Below are 7,903 nucleotides of genomic sequence, written 5' to 3'. Positions count from 1 at the left end.
TTTAAAGGGCACCTTAAACATGAACAGTAAACAGTCTTTTTAGATCAAAGTGACCCAGCAAGAAAAGAAAAAAAAGGAAAATTACCCTGGTCCTCCCTAAGGCTGGCATTATGGCATTTTACCATAGGACCTTGGGTAGTGTAGCTCCTCCCATGACACTAGTTGCTACTCTGCTCAAGGCCCTTTAGTAAAGTGGCATAATGCCAGCCTTATATGGGGAGGACTAGGGTTGTCTCTTTTTTTTTTGCTTGCTGGATGTGCCAGTGAATGAATGCCTTTGCCTTCAGTCCTATAGGTGGGTGACTATTCCATAGAGATGGGTGAATATTCTGGACTTAATTTGCCCAGTCTCTTTTTAACCTATTGGAGAAGTTAGCAACCCAGAAATTCAGAAAGTTCTTCCAGCTGTTTAATCTAAACATCTGCAACTCAGGCATATTTCCAGAAATCCAGAAAGTTCTTCCAGCTGTTTAATCTAAACATCTGCAACTCAGACAAATTTCTTCTTCTGTTCTTAGGACCTTGATAGGATTTTAAATATCTGTGCAAATAACCACCCCAGAATGTGTTTTTCTTTCTTTGAAGTGGACAGGTGCTTGGAATCATTAGCTTTTCACCTACTGTGCAGTGTTATGTCTTTAAAGTTCTACCATTAAAGGTGAGCATTCTGAACCACAAGCGAAGTAAAATTAGATCATGCATATTGAAAGAAACCTTTTTCTTGTTGGAAATTCCTGGGGTTAAATTAATAAATTTCAGTCCCATAAATGATTAATGTCACCACCGTGAAACATAAAGCAGATTAGAGAATTCTACCCAATTCATCATTTTATAGATCGAGGGTGATAATCAGTTAAAGAAGTTTGTTAAAAAAAACTGGGAACTATTTATCCCAAAGGAAATAAATTAATTGGATAGAGTCATAGGCAGGATAAATAAAATGAGCATTTGGGATTATTCATGGGATAACTAGACCTCAAAACTGTAGAGAAAAAATGGTAATGTAGTCCAGAATTTCTGGATCAAAGGGTTTAGGGTATTTCAGGCCAAGAACATAACATGGAATTTTGTAATCTTCCTTGAGGGAGATTATGGTGGCATTCCAAGGTGACTGTGGCAAAGGTGGAAGGTGACAAGTGTGGAAGTTAATCCAAATCCTTTGACAGACTTTCCTGGTGCCTTCTGAAACGGGGAGAGAAGATTACACACATTGATCAATCCATGGAAATGAGACTGAAATGAGAATAGTAAGCAAAGTGGACATTTTTCCCCGGGCCAAATTTTCCCAGAGTTACTAAATTGTTTTTCCATAAACTCTGAGCAAGCACAGCTGTGAGGACTTCAGTTTGTATTTTTTTTAGAAAGTGGATTTTATTTTTACTACCAGAGGGACTTTGCATTTTTAATTTAATGTCCTTATTATGACAACTTTAAGCTGCAGGACTGTAACATTTGGGGAAAAAATCATGCTTTGCTAAATGCTCTTTCATGCTTCACTAAAATATCTACAATCCCAATTTGGAAACCACTAATATTTTATCTCAGTGAAGGCAACCTTCAAGCTGACAACCAGAAAGCTACAGATAAAAGGAATTCAGCCAACATAACCCACAAAAGAACTTGATTTGAATTTAGTTTATTTTGGGGCTATCAAACACAAAGCAGCTTCTGGGGTAGCTAGCAGGGCTGTTGATTTGTCAGCTACTTGGACTCAATTTCCTCAGTATCACATTCTTTACCATACTTAGGCAGGGACTTGCACTCTACTGATCCTAGTTTTCCTTTCAAAATCTTCCTCTACTTGGGCTCCATCATCCAAACTAAATTGCCCTCTTCTAGCGAAGATGCAAACCAGGGCCAGGAAAGAAGAAGGAAGGGATACACCATAATCTATGGCTTACCAACCTAAAACTTTCCCAAAAAATGAAAATCTTCCAGAAATTCTTTGTTGTTTGGATTCATGGCCTCAGTGGGAGGATAGTTGTGGGTTAGGGACTGCGAAGGAGAATTGGAGGGAAAAAAAGATAAGGAAGTTAGAATTGGCTTCAGATAACTCACTTCCACACACCTCCATTCAGTAACCCAAGGTGTTCCTTTTTTTGCCCCTCCCTCTCCCAGAACTACCAGACCCCTTAAAACCCTCCCTTGCCCACTTGCTTCCCCATAAATTATACCAGGCATTCCATTAATCAACTTTATGTTTAAGGCAAGTGTAAAATCGGGATAGGGGAAGGATTAGATCTTTAGGCATCAGGGTAAAGACAGGGCAGAAAAAGAAAGAAAGATGGGAGGAAAGAGTAGGGAGAGAGAGGGGAGAGGGACATAGGAGAGGAGGAAAGGAGGAAGGTGGAGAAAGAGAGGACAAAAAGAAAAAGGGGAGAGAAGAGAGGAGATAGAGAAAAGATGGATAAGGAGGGGAGAGCAGACGGAGAGGATATGGAGATGGAAAGGAAGTGGAGAGGAGATCAAGATGGAAATAAGATAGAAGAGGAAATAGGAATGGAAATCGAGATGGAGAGGAAATGGAGAGAAGGAAAGAGGAATATGGGGAAATAGGGAAAGAGAAAAAGAAGAGAGAAGAAAGGAGAAGAGTAGAGGAAAGAAGATGGAGATGAGGAAAGGTGAGGAGATGAAGAGGAGAGAAGATGGCCCCAGGCCTTCTGGGTAATGAATTGTCTTGTCTCCCAGAAATCACAATCTTCCTTAGTGAGGGTGACATCACTTGACCCATGATTGCTTTGGGTTTTGGACTGGAAAAATGCTAGCAGTCAATTAGCCCTCCTTACCCAACACTAAATGTTCCAGTCTTCAGTGGAGTTCAAGGGAGTACTGGGTGGCAATTTTATTGTACTTTCCAAAGTGTTTAGTTCATTGCTCTGCAAATCATAAGCACTCAGCAAATACCATTGAATAATTAATAGCATTCAATATTTTTCAATGCAAACTAAAAAAATTGTATGCCTGCTTGCAACCTGATTTAAATGTCCCGAGCACTATAGTGCCCTAGAAGAACTTCTTGTAGTTCTGCAATAATTGGGAAATACCCCCCTTTATGACCACAATACTGCTATTTGTTAAGCACTGGGGTGCCTACAATACAATCTACTCAGACCCAATCCTTCTTCACAGGCGGCTCACAGTCTAAGGTGGGAAGTAGAGAATAGGTATTTAATTCTCATTTTATAGATGAGGATACTGAAGCCCATATAGGTTAATTGACTTGCCCAAGGTCCCAGGATTAGAACTCATGTCCTGTTGCCCAATTCCTATGCTCTTTCCTTTAGGTCATGCTGTTCTTCTAAGGAAGCAGTTTCTTCTCCAAGAAATTGTGTCACAGTATTTGTATTGTGTGGGGTAGTTGTGTCTACCCCAGCGCTTAGAACAGTGCTCGGCACATAGTAAGCGCTTAACAAATACCAACATTATTCCTCACTCTAGGCTTCAAGGCTCTCCATCATCTTGCCCCTTCCTACCTCTCCTCCCTTCTCTCTTTCTACCACCCACCCCGCACGCTCCGCTCCTCTGCCGCCCACCTCCTCACCGTCCCTCGGTCTCGCCTATCCCGCCGTCGACCCCTGGGTCACGTCCTCCCGCGGTCCTGGAAGGCCCTCCCTCCTCACCTACGCCAAACTGATTCTCTTTCCCTCTTCAAAACCCTACTTAAAACTCACCTCCTCCAAGAGGCCTTCCCAGACTGAGCTCCTCTTCTCCCTCTCCTCCCTCTGCCACCCCCCCTTTACCTCTCCGCAGCTAAACCCTCTTTTTCCCTTTTTCCCTCTGCTCCTCCACCTCTCCCTCCCCATCCCCACAGCACTGTACTCGTCCGCTCAACTGTATATATTTTCATTACCCTATTTATTTTGTTAATGAATTGTACATCGCCTTGATTCTATTTAGTTGCCATTGTTTTTACGAGATGTTCTTCCCCTTGACTCTATTTATTGCCATTGTTCTTGTCTGTCCATCTCCCCCGATTAGACCGTAAGCCCGTCAAACGGCAGGGACCGTCTCTATCTGTTGCCGACTTGTTCATCCCAAGCGCTTAGTACAGTGCTCTGCACATAGTAAGCGCTCAATAAATACTATTGAATGAATGAATAAGTATCCCTTTTCGGTGATGGAAGGAAAATTTGGTGAAGCATAACAAATCTCACTAAGAGTCATGTTGTGTTATTTAGAAACATGGGGACAGATTCACATCCTGTATACCTCGTGGGAAATTCTACATTTCCTCATGATGAATGGCTATTCCATAAACAGATATCCATGAAAATCGTAAGCTGACATTAAAATGAAAATCCAGTGTCATCATCTGCTTCATTTACCACTGCTTGGTAAGTATTACAAATACCTCAATTTTAGATAATAGTTGATCTGAGTTGATAGAGCTTAATCAATGAGGTGTTAATGGATTTTCAAGTATTTTCAAAGCTCTCCTTAGTAACAGACTGTTGCCTTGGTGATGATTTACATTGTGATGAAGGAACTCTTCGAGGGTCATTTTTAAAAACAGTATGAAAGAAGAGAGTTAGCAAATTACTTTGCTTGTGGATTAAAGAAGTTATTCTTCCAACTCTCCAAATGTAATTGTGTGTTCAGTTCATCCAATGGCTATTAAAAGACTACTGTCAGGGTTTGGGGGGTAACTTGGGTAAATATTTAACTATTTACTAGGAAGGAAGGGAACTCCATGTGATTTTGCTCATTTGGAAAGCAGTGACTCCCTCGTTTCATAAAATCTACAGAACTGTAAAATAATTATTCATGAGAATACTTACCTAGAGAAAAAGCAAAAGGATCAACTAGACAAAAACTCTGTTAACAGTAACCACTTGAGTTTTACCAGTACCAGCAGAAAAGCTTGATCTTTTTCTATAACATCTAAAGGTTGATTACAAATATAAAATAAATTAGGATGTGGCTCAATGGGGAGACACACATCTTTTTTCAAAGTGTCTGGGAAATTCTTCAGGCTGCAAAAGGAAATGAAAGAGCAAGTATAAGCCATATAATTCATATTCTCTGACTGCATCAAGAAATTGAGTCAGACTAGAATCAAATTCTCAAACCTGAGATTCGTCCACATTGCCCTGCTTGACGGAGATATGCAGGCCTCCTTAACCAACCCTGCTGACATCGGGCGGTTTCAGGGCAACCCCCAAAGTCTATGCATCCTCGTGCAGGAGACCAGGTAAGGTTGCCAACCCAAGAACTGTCAATCATGGAGCATCCTGGAACAGTTTCATCTCCTCTGTCTTGTCTATCAGCATCAAAGCAGTGCTGGTCCCGTCCATTCCCTTGCTGGGTTGGTTCAATATAAGGAGATTTGATGACAGCAGAATTCCCAAACAGCTGCTTCCTGATGAGCTGTAATAGGGTAATAATTGAAAAGGTGGATACAAGAAGCAATTTGAAAACACAGTGAAGCAAACACCGATAACAGTAATGAGGTTAGTGAGTAGGTTCTTAAAACTGAAACATGACTAATCGCCTAAAATAATGGATAGTCTGGCTTTTTAAGTGCCAGTTTTGTTTTGCCCTATTTAACTGTTCAGTCTTCCCTTTAAAAAGTAAAAAAAAAAAAAGCAACAGCAGTCAAGTCATACTTCATAAGGACATTATGCTCTATCCTCAATACACAGACAGTATTTCTTAATAGTTACCCAGTTTTTCCACCAATATTACCAGAAAGCAGGAGGAAGGTAAAATTATTAATTTTTAATTTCCATAGGGCATTGAATACCAATACTCTGGTTGTTTGCTTGAATAATGCATTATGTTTAATGGATAGTGGAATTGTAAATTGTCTTTTCTTCTTTCTGGTCTTTGCTGGAAGGTTCCTATTTAGTGTGCTCTTCATTGATTCATCTAAGTCTCCCAGAAAAATTAATAGCAATGGAGTAATCTCTAGTTTTTACAAATTCATTCTCAATATGCCATGTAAATTAATATGAGAAGGAAAAATGCTTTGACACTACCACCACTCTCATCACAGCCCCAAACAAAGACAAGTGCACCACTGTCTATTAAATGTGATGCTTTGAAAAAAAACATTGCCAATGACACTGGTAATGTCACCAGTAAATGCCAGACAAGCTCTGTTACAGTCATGGAGACGCAGGGAGCAAGAATCTGCACAAAGTTTTTCTCCCTCCTCCTTAGACTGTGAAACCCATGGTGGACATGGACTCAGTCCAATCTGATTAACTTGTTTCTACCCCAGCACTTATAACAGTGCTCAACATTTAACAAATACCATCACTACTGTAATTCTTGTACTAAGTAGTTTGTTCAGAGCCACAGGAATGTGTCTGTTTGTTGTTTATTACAATCTCCCAAGTGATTAGTGCAGTGCTGTCCACACAGGAAGCACTCCACAAATACGATTGACTGTCTCATTCATGCCAGTTGTAGATAGGCAGGTTGCGACACATTACGAAGTCTCTGCAAGTATTATCCTTACCAGTGTTTTATTGAGTCTAGTGTTAAATTCCTCTCTCAGGGTTGCACCTGGTGAGTTCCCAGTACTCTACCAGTCTCGACTATAGGGGGGAGAGTTAAGCAGAGGCCTACCCATTCCATTCCTAGCTTGGCCAGTGGCTAGCGAGTGGAAGGCAATCTGCTACAAACTCACCTGTGCTGGGCAGCAGTGGAATGGGAGAGAGTCGAGGGTGGAGACTAATTTATTGCACGGAAGGAGTCAAGGGTAAACGCTTTCGAATTTTTACCAAGAAAACTCTATGGGTACACTGCCAGAACAACTACAGATGGAGGTGGGGCATTCTGGGAGACATGTATCCATGGTGTCGCTATGGGTCGGAGAGGACTTGGCGGCATAAGACAAGACCAGACTTAAGGTTGGACTTCCCTCAGTCCTTTAGAAGGTGATTCTGAGCCTAATCTCAATCTTATTTTCCCGAAAGTCTTCTTTAAACTACTTCTGAAACTTCTTCATTGCCTTCAGCTAAGCACTGCATTCCTATATATTTCCATCTTTGTTACTGAACCCCGCCTAGGTCATTTACCTTTACTGGAAATTTCCAGTCAACTATTTTTAATTTGGGTTTTTTTGTGTCTTTTTTTTTCCTCTAGCTGCTCTGCCCTTCCCAACCTCCCTCACTCCCAATATCTATCGCTATAAGTCAGAGCTGCAGAGCTGGTGGCGATGGAGCCAACTAACTGCTTGGAAGTGCTACCTCAGTGGAATCAGATTTAAGTAAGCTTCAAATGCAGAACAGAGGAGGGTTGGTGGAAGGATTTTGCCCTCCACAGAGCCTCACGGCATCTCTAACTGCCTCAAAAGTCTGGGCTGGAGGATAAGGCTCATTATCTTCAGAATTCACTATCACAGACAGGTAGAAGTCAAATCTGCACATTATCGGGACCCTGCACCAGCTCTTTTAAAATCGTTCATTTAATTAAATTCAAAATAAATCCAGTTCATCGTTTCATATATTGCTCAATAATTCGGCACACCTTGACATAGCTATGTTAATGAGTCGGGGATGCATTTATACCCTGAAACATGATGTTGGACTCCAGGCTTATCTTACATCAGCCAAGTGCCTATGTATAAGCCAGTCCACATACTGAGTCGTGCATACCTGTTTTGCAGAAAAGTGTGTCACAAATTATAAAACGGTAGCCTAAATGCTTTAGTATTTGGAGGAATGTAAAATCTTTTCAGCTGTTTTGGAAACACTGTAATGAAGCATTTTAGGGAGACATTTTTAAAATGCATGTTCAAAAGTCCCTCTTGATTAGTGCATTCAGAAGGAAATTCACTTTTAAAAACACAAGTTTGAAGAATTCAGAAAAGGAACATACACTGTACGTTTCTTCTGTTTAAAAATAAGAAGCTTGACTTGTTAGCTATCTAGCACAAGCTTAATTACATATGTAA

General features: G+C 40.8%; 1 non-coding gene across 1 annotated transcript; it reads left to right on the top strand.

Moving 5' to 3' along the window:
- Positions 1-6,492: 6,492 nt before the first annotated feature.
- LOC114816312 lies at positions 6,493-6,630 on the top strand. Its single transcript, XR_003764076.1, has one exon. It is a non-coding gene; the product is annotated as a small nucleolar RNA SNORA7 (small nucleolar RNA).
- Positions 6,631-7,903: the final 1,273 nt, after the last annotated feature.

This window comes from Ornithorhynchus anatinus, chromosome 13 (genome assembly GCF_004115215.2).
Source record: "Ornithorhynchus anatinus isolate Pmale09 chromosome 13, mOrnAna1.pri.v4, whole genome shotgun sequence".
Taxonomy (NCBI): domain Eukaryota; kingdom Metazoa; phylum Chordata; class Mammalia; order Monotremata; family Ornithorhynchidae; genus Ornithorhynchus; species Ornithorhynchus anatinus.
The sequence above is the reverse complement of the archived record's forward strand: the minus strand, read 5'-3'. Positions and strand labels throughout refer to the sequence as shown.